Source organism: Bombus huntii, chromosome 11 (assembly GCF_024542735.1).
Source record: "Bombus huntii isolate Logan2020A chromosome 11, iyBomHunt1.1, whole genome shotgun sequence".
Lineage (NCBI taxonomy): Eukaryota > Metazoa > Arthropoda > Insecta > Hymenoptera > Apidae > Bombus > Bombus huntii.
In genome coordinates this window covers 14,033,582-14,049,802 of record NC_066248.1, presented here as the reverse complement: position 1 = coordinate 14,049,802, position 16,221 = coordinate 14,033,582, and positions in this window count along the sequence as shown.

The window sequence follows — 16,221 nt, the reverse complement described above, 5'->3', positions numbered from 1 at the left end:
ACGTTATAACATATGACGTTATACCATATAAGGTAATACGTTATAACGTTATAACATATAACGTAATACGTTATAACGTTATACCATATGACGTAATACGTTATAACGTAATACCATATAACGTAATACGTTAAAAACGTTATGCCACATAACGTAATACGTTTTGACGTAATACCATATAACGTAATACGTTATAACGTTATACCATATAACGTAATACGTTATAACGTTATACCATATGACGCTATACCATATAAGGTAATACGTTATAACGTTATACCATATAAGGTAATACGTTATAACGTAATACCATATAACGTAATACGTTAAAAACGTTATGCCACATAACGTAATACGTTTTGACGTAATACCATATAACGTAATACGTTACAACGTTATACCATATAACGTAATACGTGATGACGTAATACCATATAATGTAATACGTTATAACGTTATGCCATATAACGTAATACGTTATAACGTGATACCATATAACGTAATACGTCATAAAGTTATACCATATGACGTAATACCATATAACCTAATACGTTATAACGTTATACCATATGACGTAATAGGTTATCACGTTATACCATATGACGTTATACCATATAAGGTAATACGTTATAACGTTATACCATATAACTTAATACGTTATATCCTAATGCCATATAACGTAATACGTTATAACGTTATACCATATGACGTTATAGCATATAACGTAATACGTTATAACGTTGTACCATATAACGTAATACGTCATGACGTAATACCATATAACGTAATACGTCATATCGTTATACCATATGACGTTATACCATATAACGTGATACGTTATAACGTTATACCATAAAACGTAATACGTTATAACGTTATACCATATGACGTTATACCATATAAGGTAATACGTTATAACGTTATACCATATAACGTAATACGTTATAACGTTATACCATATGACGTTATACCATATAAGGTAATACGTTATAACGTTATATCATATAAGGTAATACGTTATAACGTTATACCATATAACGTAATACGTTATAACGTAATACCATATAACGTAATACGTTAAAAACGTTATGCCACATAACGTAATACGTTTTGACGTAATACCATATAACGTAATACGTTATAACGTTATACCATATAACGTAATACGTTATAACGTTATAACATATGACGTTATACCATATAAGGTAATACGTTTTAACGTTATACCATATAACGTAATACGTTATAACGTTATACCATATGAAGTTATAGCATATAACGTAATACGTTATAACGTTATACCATATAAGGTAATACGTTATAACGTTATACCATATAACGTAAGACGTTATAACGTAATACCATATAACGTAATACGTTAAAAACGTTATGCCACATAACGTAATACGTTTTGACGTAATACCATATAACGTAATACGTTATAACGTTATACCATATAACGTAATACGTTATAACGTTATAACATATGACGTTATACCATATAAGGTAATACGTTATAACGTTATACCATATAACGTAATACGTTATAACGTTATACCATATGACGTTATAGCATATAACGTAATACGTTATAACGTTATATCATATGATGTTATACCATATAAGGTAGTACGTTATAACGTTATACCATATATCGTTATAACGTAATACGTTATAACGTTATACCATATAACGTAATACGTTATAACGTTATGCCATATAACGTAATACGTTATAACGTTATACCATATAACGTAATACGTTATAACGTGATACCATATAACGTAATACGTCATAAAGTTATACCATATGACGTTATACCATATAACGTAATACGTTATAACGTTATAACATATAACGTAATACGTTATAACGTTATACCATATGACATTATACCATATAAGGTAATACGTTATAACGTTATACCATATAACGTAATACCATATAACGTAATACGATATAACGTTATACCATATAACGTAATACGTTATAACGTAATACCATATAACGTAATACGTTAAAAACGTTATGCCACATAACGTAATACGTTTTGACGTAATACCATATATCGTAATACGTTACAACGCTATACCATATAACGTAATACGTGATGACGTAATACCATATAATGTAATACGTTATAACGTTATGCCATATAACGTAATACGTTATAACGTGATACCATATAACGTAATACGTCATAAAGTTATACCATATGACGTTATACCATATAACGTAATACGTTATAACGTTACAACATATAACGTAATACGTTATAACGTTATACCATATGACGTTATACCATATAAGGTAATACGTTATAACGTTATACCATATAACGTAATACGTTATAACGTTATGCCATATAACGTAATACGTTATAACGTTATACCATATATCGTTATAACGTAATACGTTACAACGTTATACCATATAACGTAATACGTTATAACGTTATACCATATAACGTAATAAGTTATAACGTAATACCATATAACCTAATACGTTATAACGTTATACCATATAACGTAATACGTTATCACGTTATACCATATGACGTTATACCATTTAAGGTAATACGTTATAACGTTATACCATATAACGTAATACGTTATAACGTAATACCATATAACGTAATACGTTAAAAACGTTATGCCACATAACGTAATACGTTTTGACGTAATACCATATAACGTAATACGTTATAACGTTATACCATATGCCGTTATAGCATATAACGTAATACGTTATAACGTAATACCATATAACGTAATACGTTATAACGTTATACCATATGACGTTATAGCATATAACGTAATACGTTATATCGTTATACCATATGACGTTATACCATATAAGGTAGTACGTTATAATGTTATACCATATATCGTTATAACGTAATACGTTATAACGTTATACCATATAACGTAATACGTTATAACGTTATGCCATATAACGTAATACGTTATAACGTTATACCATATGACGTTATACCATATAAGGTAATACATTATAACGTTATACCATATAAGGTAATACGTTATAACGTTATACCATATAACGTAATACGTTATAACGTTATACCATATAACGTAATAAGTTATAACGTAATACCATATAACCTAATACGTTATAACGTTATACCATATAACGTAATAGGTTATCACGTTATACCATATGACGTTATACCATATAAGGTAATACGTTATAACGTTATACCATATAACGTAATACGTTATATCCTAATACCATATAACGTAATACGTTATAACGTTATAAAATATGACGTTATAGCATATAACGTAATACGTTATAACGTTATAAAATATGACGTTATAGCATATAACGTAATACGTTATAACGTTGTACCATATAACGTAATACGTCATGACGTAATACCATATAACGTAATACGTCATATCGTTATACCATATGACGTTATATCATATAACGTGATACGTTATAACGTTATACCATATAACGTAATACGTTATAACGTTATACCATATGACGTTACACCATATAAGGTAATACGTTATAACGTTATACCATATGACGTTATAGCATATAACGTAATACGTTATAACGTAATACCATATAACGTAATACGTTATAACGTTATACCATATAACGTAATACGTTATAACGTAATACCATATAACGTAATACGTTAAAAACGTTATGCCACATAACGTAATACGTTTTGACGTAATACCATATAACGTAATACGTTATAACGTTATACCATATAACGTAATACGTTATAACGTTATACCATATGACGTTATACCATATAAGGTAATACGTTATAACGTTATACCATATAAGGTAATACGTTATAACGTTATGCCATATAACGTAATACGTTACAACGTTATACCATATAACGTAATACGTGATGACGTAATACCATATAATGTAATACGTTATAACGTTATGCCATATAACGTAATACGTTATAACGTGATACCATATAACGTAATACGTCATAACGTTATACCATATGACGTTATACCATATAACGTAATACGTTATAACGTTATACAATATGACGTAATACATTATAACGTTATACCATTTGACGTTATACCATATAACGTAATACGTTATAAGGTTATACCATATAACGTAATACGTTATAACGTTATGCCATATAACGTAATACGTTATAACGTTATGCCATGTAACGTAATACGTTATAACGTGATACCACATAACGTAATACGTTATAACGTTATACCATATGACGTTATACCATATAAGGTAATACGTTATAACGTTATTCCATATAACGTTATACCATATAACGTAATACGTTATAACGTTATACCATATGACGATATACCATATATGGTAATACGTTATAACGTTATGCCATATAACGTAATACGTTATAACGTGATACCATATAACGTAATACGTTATAACGTTATACCATATGACGTTATACCATATAACGTAATACGTTATAACGTTATAACATATGACGTAATACGTTATAACGTTATACCATATGACGTTATACCATATAACGTAATACGTTATAACGTAATACCATATAACGTAATACGTTATAACGTTATACCATATAACGTAATACGTTATAACGTAATACCATATAACGTAATACGTTATAACGTTATACCATATAACGTAATAAGTTATAACGTAATACCATATAACCTAATACGTTATAACGTTATACCATATAAGGTAATAAGTTATAACGTTATACCATATAACGTAATACGTTATAACGTTATACCATATAACGTAATAAGTTATAACGTAATACCATATAACGTAATACGTTATAACGTTATACCATATAACGTAATACGTTATAACGTTATACCATATGACGTTATACCATATAAGGTAATACGTTATAACGTTATACCATATAACGTAATACGTTATAACGTTATACCATATGACGTTATACCATATAAGGTAATACGTTATAACGTTATACCATATAACGTAATACGTTATAACGTTATACCATATGACGTTATACCATATAATGTAATACGTTATAACGTTATACCATATGACGTTATACCATATAATGTAATACGTTATAACGTTATACCATATAAGGTAATACGTTATAACGTTATACCATATAACGTAATAAGTTATAACGTAATACCATATAACGTAATACGTTATAACGTTATACCATATAACGTAATACGTTATAACGTTATACCATATGACGTTATACCATATAAGGTAATACGTTATAACGTTATACCATATAACGTAATACGTTATAACGTTATACCATATGACGTTATACCATATAAGGTAATACGTTATAACGTTATACCATATAACGTAATACGTTATAACGTTATACCATATGACGTTATACCATATAATGTAATACGTTATAACGTTATACCATATGACGTTATACCATATAATGTAATACGTTATAACGTTATACCATATAAGGTAATACGTTATAACGTTATACCATATAACGTAATACGTTATAACGTTATACCATATGACGTTATACCATATAATGTAATACGTTATAACGTTATACCATATAAGGTAATACGTTATAACGTTATACCATATGACGTTATACCATATAAGGTAATACGCTATAACGTTATACCATATAACGTAATACGTTATAACGTTATACCATATGACGTTATGCCATATAATTTAATACGTTATAACGTTATACCATATAAGGTAATACGTTATAACGTTATACCGTATAACGTAACACGTTATTACGTAATACCATATAAGGTAATACGTTATAACGTTATACCATATAACGTAATAAGTTATAACGTAATACCATATAACGTAATACGTTAAAAACGTTATGCCACATAACGTAATACGTTTTGACGTAATACCATATAACGTAATACGTTATAACGTTATACCATATAACGTAATACGTTATAACGTTACAACATATGACGTTATACCATATAAGGTAATACGTTATAACGTTATACCATATAACGTAATACGTTATAACGTTATACCATATGACGTAATAGCATATAACGTAATACGTTATAACGTTATACCATATGACGTTATGCCATATAAGGTAATACGTTATAACGTTATACCATATAACGTAATACGTTATAACGTTATACCATATGTCGTTATAGCATATAACATAATACGTTATAACGTTATACCATATAAGGTAATACGTTATAACGTTATACCATATAACGTAATACGTTATAACGAAATACCATATAACGTAATACGTTAAAAACGTTATGCCACATAACGTAATACGTTTTGACGTAATACCATATAACGTAATACGTTATAACGTTATACCATATAACGTAAAACGTTATAACGTTATAACATATGACGTTATACCATATAAGGTAATACGTTATAACGTTATACCATATAACGTAATACGTTATAACGTTATACCATATGACGTTATAGCATAAAACGTAATACGTTATAACGTTATACCATATGACGTTATACCATATAAGGTAGTACGTTATAACGTTATACCATAAATCGTTATAACGTAATACGTTATAACGTTATACCACATAACGTAATACGTTATAACGTTATGCCATATAACGTAATACGTTATAACGTTATACCATATGACGTTATACCATATAAGGTAATACGTTATAACGTTATACCATATAAGGTAATACGTTATAACGTTATACCATATAACGTAATACGTTATAACGTTATACCATATAACGTAATAAGTTGTAACGTAATACCATATAACCTAATACGTTATAACGTTATACCATATAACGTAATACGTTATCACGTTATACCATATGACGTTATACCATATATGGTAATACGTTATAACGTTATACCATATAACGTAATACGTTATATCCTAATACCATATAACGTAATACCTTATAACGTTATACCATATGACGTTATAGCATATAACGTAATACGTTATAACGTTATACCATATAACGTAATACGTTATAACGTAATACCATATAACGTAATACGTTAAAAACGTTATGCCACATAACGTAATACGTTTTGACGTAATACCATATAACGTAATACGTTATAACGTTATGCCATGTAACGTAATACGTTATAACGTGATACCACATAACGTAATACGTTATAACGTAATACCATATAACGTAATACGTTAAAAACGTTATGCCACATAACGTAATACGTTTTGACGTAATACCATATAACGTAATACGTTATAACGTTATACCATATAACGTAATACGTTATAACGTTATACCATATAACGTAATACGTTATAACGTTATACCATATGACGTTATACCATATAATGTAATACGTTATAACGTTATACCATATGACGTTATACCATATAATGTAATACGTTATAACGTTATACCATATAAGGTAATAAGTTATAACGTTATACCATATAACGTAATACGTTATAACGTTATACCATATGACGTTATACCATATAATGTAATACGTTATAACGTTATACCATATAAGGTAATACGTTATAACGTTATACCATATGACGTTATACCATATAAGGTAATACGTTATAACGTAATACCATATAACGTAATACGTTAAAAACTTTATGCCACATAACGTAATACGTTTTGACGTAATACCATATAACGTAATACGTTATAACGTTATACCATATAAGGTAATACGTTATAACGTTATACCATATAACGTAATACGTTATAACGTAATACCATATAACGTAATACGTTAAAAACGTTATGCCACATAACGTAATACGTTTTGACGTAATACCATATAACGTAATACGTTATAACGTTATACCATATAACGTAATACGTTATAACGTTATAACATATGACGTTATACCATATAATGTAATACGTTATAACGTTATACCATATAAGGTAATACGTTATAACGTTATACCATATGACGTTATACCATATAAGGTAATACGTTATAACGTTATACCATATAACGTAATACGTTATAACGTTATACCATATGACGTTATACCATATAATTTAATACGTTATAATGTTATACCATATAAGGTAATACGTTATAACCTTATACCATATAAGGTAATACGTTATAACGTTATACCATATAACGTAATACGTTATAACGTAATACCATATAACGTAATACGTTAAAAACGTTATGCCACATAACGTAATACGTTTTGACGTAATACCATATAACGTAATACGTTATAACGTTATACCATATAACGTAATACGTTATAACGTTACAACATATGACGTTATACCATATAAGGTAATACGTTATAGCGTTATACCATATGACGTTATACCATATAAGGTATTACGTTATAACGTTATACCATAAATCGTTATAACGTAATACGTTATAACGTTATACCACACAACGTAATACGTTATAACGTTATGCCGTATAACGTAATACGTTATAACGTTATACCATATGACGTTATACCATATAAGGTAATACGTTATAACGTTATACCATATAAGGTAATACGTTATAACGTTATACCATATAACGTAATACGTTATAACGTTATACCATATAACGTAATAAGTTATAACGTAATACCATATAACCTAATACGTTATAACGTTATACCATATAACGTAATACGTTATCACGTTATAACATATGACGTTATACCATATAAGGTAATACGTTATAACGTTATACCATATAAGGTAATACGTTATAACGTTATACCATATAACGTAATACGTTATAACGTTATACCATATGACGTTATAGCATATAACGTAATACGTTATAACGTTATACCATATGACGTTATACCATATAAGGTAGTACGTTATAACGTTATACCATAAATCGTTATAACGTAATACGTTATAACGTTATACCACATAACGTAATACGTTATAACGTTATGCCACATAACGTAATACGTTATAACGTTATACCATATGACGTTATACCATATAAGGTAATACGTTATAACGTTATACCATATAAGGTAATACGTTATAACGTTATACCATATAACGTAATACGTTATAACGTTATACCATATAACGTAATATGTTATAACGTAATACCATATAACCTAATACGTTATAACGTTATACCATATGACGTTATAGCATATACCGTAATACGTTATAACGTTATACCATATAACGTAATACGTTATAACGTTATACCATATGACGTTATACCATATAAGGTAATACGTTATAACGTTATACCATATAACGTAATACGATATAACGTTATACCATATGACGTTATACCATATAATGTAATACGTTAAAACGTTATACCATATGACGTTATACCATATAATGTAATACGTTATAACGTTACACCATATAAGGTAATACGTTATAACGTTATACCATATAACGTAATACGTTATAACGTTATACCATATGACGTTATACCATATAACGTAATACGTTATAACGTTATACCATATGACGTTATAGCATATAACGTAATACGTTATAACGTTATACCATATGACGTTATGCCATATAAGGTAGTACGTTATAACGTTATACCATATATCGTTATAACGTAATACGTTATAACGTTATACCATATAACGTAATACGTTATAACGTTATGCCATATAACGTAATACGTTATAACGTTATACCATATAACGTAATACGTTATAACGTAATACCATATAACGTAATACGTTATAACGTTATACCATATAACGTAATACGTTATAACGTAATGCCATATAACGTAATACGTTAAAAACGTTATGCCACATAACGTAATACGTTTTGACGTAATACCATATAACGTAATACGTTATAACGTTATACCATATAACGTAATACGTTATAACGTTATACCATATGACGTTATACCATATAAGGTAATACGTTATAACGTTATACCATATAAGGTAGTACGTTATAACGTTATGCCATATAACGTAATACGTTACAACGTTATACCATATAACGTAATACGTGATGACGTAATACCATATAATGTAATACGTTATAACGTTATGCCATATATCGTAATACGTTATAACGTGATACCATATAACGTAATACGTTATAACGTTATACCATATGACGTTATACCATATAAGGTAATACGTTATAACGTTATACCATATAACGTAATACGTTATATCCTAATACCATATAACGTAATACGTTATAACGTTATACCATATGACGTTATAGCATATACCGTAATACGTTATAACGTTATACCATATAACGTAATACGTTATAACGTTATACCATATGACGTTATACCATATAAGGTAATACGTTATAACGTTATACCATATAACGTAATACGATATAACGTTATACCATATGACGTTATACCATATAATGTAATACGTTAAAACGTTATACCATATGACGTTATACCATATAATGTAATACGTTATAACGTTACACCATATAAGGTAATACGTTATAACGTTATACCATATAACGTAATACGTTATAACGTTATACCATATGACGTTATACCATATAACGTAATACGTTATAACGTTATACCATATGACGTTATAGCATATAACGTAATACGTTATAACGTTATACCATATGACGTTATGCCATATAAGGTAGTACGTTATAACGTTATACCATATATCGTTATAACGTAATACGTTATAACGTTATACCATATAACGTAATACGTTATAACGTTATGCCATATAACGTAATACGTTATAACGTTATACCATATAACGTAATACGTTATAACGTAATACCATATAACGTAATACGTTATAACGTTATACCATATAACGTAATACGTTATAACGTAATGCCATATAACGTAATACGTTAAAAACGTTATGCCACATAACGTAATACGTTTTGACGTAATACCATATAACGTAATACGTTATAACGTTATACCATATAACGTAATACGTTATAACGTTATACCATATGACGTTATACCATATAAGGTAATACGTTATAACGTTATACCATATAAGGTAGTACGTTATAACGTTATGCCATATAACGTAATACGTTACAACGTTATACCATATAACGTAATACGTGATGACGTAATACCATATAATGTAATACGTTATAACGTTATGCCATATATCGTAATACGTTATAACGTGATACCATATAACGTAATACGTTATAACGTTATACCATATGACGTTATACCATATAACGTAATACGTTATAACGTTATAACATATGACGTTATACCATATAAGGTAATACGCTATAACGTTATACCATATAACGTAATACGTTTTAACGTAATACCATATAACGTAATACGTTATAACGTTATACCATATGACGTTATACCATATAACGTAATACGTTATAACGTTATGCCATATAACGTAATACGTTATAACGTTATACCATATGACGTTATACCATATAAGGTAGTACGTTATAACGTTATACCATATATCGTTATAACGTAATACGTTATACCGTATATCGTTATAACGTAATACGTTATAACGTTATACCATATAACGTAATACGTTATAACGTTATACCATATAACGTAATAAGTTATAACGTAATACCATATAACCTAATACGTTATAACGTTATACCATATAACGTAATACGTTATCACGTTATACCATATGACGTTATACCATATAAGGTAATACATTATAACGTTATGCCATATAACGTAATACGTTATAACGTTATACCATATAACGTAATACGTTATAATGTTATACCATATGACGTTATACCATATAAGGTAGTACGTTATAACGTTATACCATATATCGTTATACCATATAACGTAATACGTTATAACGTTATACCATATAACGTTATACGTTATAACGTAATAAAATATAACATAATACGTTATAACGTTATACTATATTACGTTATAGCATATAACGTAATACGTTATTACGATATACCATATAACGTAATACGTCATATCGTTATACCATATGACGTTATACCATATAACGTAATACGTTATAACGTTATACCATATAACGTAATACGTTATAACGTTATACCATATGACGTTATACCATATAAGGTAATACGTTATAACGTTATACCATATAACGTAATACGTTATAACGTTATACCATATGACGTTATACCATATAAGGTAATACGTTATAACGTTATGCCATATAACGTAATACGTTATAACGTTATACCATATGACGTTATACCATATAAGGTAAGACGTTATAACGTTATACCATATAAGGTAATACGTTATAACGTTATACCATATAACGTAATACGTTATAACGTTATACCATATGACGTTATAGCATATAACGTAATACGTTATAACGTTATACCATATAACGTAATTCGTTATAACGTAATACCATATAACGTTATACAATATGACGTTATACCATATAACGTAATACGTTATAACGTTATACCATATAACGTAATACGTTATAACGTAATACCATATAACGTAATACGTTATAACGTTATACCATATAACATAATAGGTTATAACGTAATACCATATAACGTAATACGTTAAAAACGTTATGCCACATAACGTAATACGTTTTGACGTAGTACCATATAACGTAATACGTTGTAACGTTATACCATATAACGTAATACGTTATAACGTTATACCATATGACGTTATACCATATAAGGTAATACGTTATAACGTTACACCATATAAGGTAATACGTTATAACGTTATACCATATAACGTAATACGTTATAACGTTAAAACATATGACGTTATACCATATAAGGTAGTACGTTATAACGTTATACCATATATCGTTATAACGTAATACGTTATAACGTTATACCATATAACGTAATACGTTATAACGTTATGCCATATAACGTAATACGTTATAACGTTATACCATATGACGTTATACCATATAAGGTAATACGTTATAACGTTATACCATATGACGTTATACCATATAACGTAATACGTTATAACGTTATAACATATGACGTTATACCATATAAGGTAATACGCTATAACGTTATACCATATAACGTAATACGTTTTAACGTAATAGCATATAACGTAATACGTTATAACGTTATACCATATGACGTTATACCATATAACGTAATACGTTATAACGTTATGCCATATAACGTAATACGTTATAACGTTATACCATATGACGTTATACCATATAAGGTAGTACGTTATAACGTTATACCATATATCGTTATAACGTAATACGTTATACCGTATATCGTTATAACGTAATACGTTATAACGTTATACCATATAACGTAATACGTTATAACGTTATACCATATAACGTAATAAGTTATAACGTAATACCATATAACCTAATACGTTATAACGTTATACCATGTAACGTAATACGTTATCACGTTATACCATATGACGTTATACCATATAAGGTAATACATTATAACGTTATGCCATATAACGTAATACGTTATAACGTTATACCATATAACGTAATACGTTATAATGTTATACCATATGACGTTATACCATATAAGGTAGTACGTTATAACGTTATACCATATATCGTTATACCATATAACGTTATACCATGTAACGTAATACGTTATAACGTTATACCATATAACGTTATACGTTATAACGTAATAAAATATAACATAATACGTTATAACGTTATACTATATTACGTTATAGCATATAACGTAATACGTTATTACGATATACCATATAACGTAATACGTTATATCGTTATACCATATGACGTTATACCATATAACGTAATACGTTATAACGTTATACCATATAACGCAATACGTTATAACGTTATACCATATGACGTTATACCATATAAGGTAATACGTTATAACGTTATACCATATAACGTAATACGTTATAACGTTATACCATATGACGTTATACCATATAAGGTAATACGTTATAACGTTATGCCATATAACGTAATACGTTATAACGTTATACCATATGACGTTATACCATATAAGGTAATACGTTATAACGTTATACCATATAAGGTAATACGTTATAACGTTATACCATATAACGTAATACGTTATAACGTAATACCGTATAACGTAATACGTTAAAAACGTTATGCCACATAACGTAATACGTTTTGACGTAATACCATACAACGTAATACGTTATAACGTTATACCATATAACGTAATACGTTATAACGTTATACCATATATCGTAATACGTTATAACGTTATAACATATGACGTTATACCATATAAGGTAGTACGTTATAACGTTATACCATATATCGTTATAACGTAATACGTTATAACGTTATACCATATAACGTAATACGTTATAACGTTATGCCATATAACGTAATACGTTATAACGTTATACCATATGACGTTATACCATATAAGGTAATACGTTATAACGTTATACCATATAAGGTAATACGTTATAACGTTATACCATATAACGTAATAAGTTATAACGTTATACCATATGACGTTATAGCATATAACGTAATACGTTATAACGTTATACCATATAACGTAATTCGTTATAACGTAATACCATATAACGTTATACCATATGACGTTATACCATATAACGTAATACGTTATAACGTAATACCATATAACGTAATATGTTATAACGTTATACCATATAACGTAATAGGTTATAACGTAATACCATATAACGTAATACGTTAAAAACGTTATGCCACATAACGTAATACGTTTTGACGTAGTACCATATAACGTAATACGTTGTAACGTTATACCATATAACGTAATACGTTATAACGTTATACCATATGACGTTATACCATATAAGGTAATACGTTATAACGTTACACCATATAAGGTAATACGTTATAACGTTATACCATATAACGTAATACGTTATAACGTTATAACATATGACGTTATACCATATAAGGTAGTACGTTATAACGTTATACCATATATCGTTATAACGTAATACGGTATAACGTTATACCATATAACGTAATACGTTATAACGTTATGCCATATAACGTAATACGTTATAACGTTATACCATATGACGTTATACCATATAAGGTAATACGTTATAACGTTATACCATATAAGGTAATATGTTATAACGTGATACCATATAACGTAATACGTTATAACGTTATACCATATGACGTTATACCATATAACGTAATACGTTATAACGTTATAACATATGACGTTATACCATATAAGGTAATACGCTATAACGTTATACCATATAACGTAATACGTTTTAACGTAATACCATATAACGTAATACGTTATAACGTTATACCATATGACGTTATACCATATAACGTAATACGTTATAACGTTATGCCATATAACGTAATACGTTATAACGTTATACCATATGACGTTATACCATATAAGGTAGTACGTTATAACGTTATACCATATATCGTTATAACGTAATACGTTATACCGTATATCGTTATAACGTAATACGTTATAACGTTATACCATATAACGTAATACGTTATAACGTTATACCATATAACGTAATAAGTTATAACGTAATACCATATAACCTAATACGTTATAACGTTATACCATATAACGTAATACGTTATCACGTTATACCATATGACGTTATACCATATAAGGTAATACATTATAACGTTATGCCATATAACGTAATACGTTATAACGTTATACCATATAACGTAATACGTTATAATGTTATACCATATGACGTTATACCATATAAGGTAGTACGTTATAACGTTATACCATATATCGTTATACCATATAACGTTATACCATATAACGTAATACGTTATAACGTTATACCATATAACGTTATACGTTATAACGTAATAAAATATAACATAATACGTTATAACGTTATACTATATTACGTTATAGCATATAACGTAATACGTTATTACGATATACCATATAACGTAATACGTCATATCGTTATACCATATGACGTTATACCATATAACGTAATACGTTATAACGTTATACCATATAACGTAATACGTTATAACGTTATACCATATGACGTTATACCATATAAGGTAATACGTTATAACGTTATACCATATAACGTAATACGTTATAACGTTATACCATATGACGTTATACCATATAAGGTAATACGTTATAACGTTATGCCATATAACGTAATACGTTATAACGTTATACCATATGACGTTATACCATATAAGGTAATACGTTATAACGTTATACCATATAAGGTAATACGTTATAACGTTATACCATATAACGTAATACG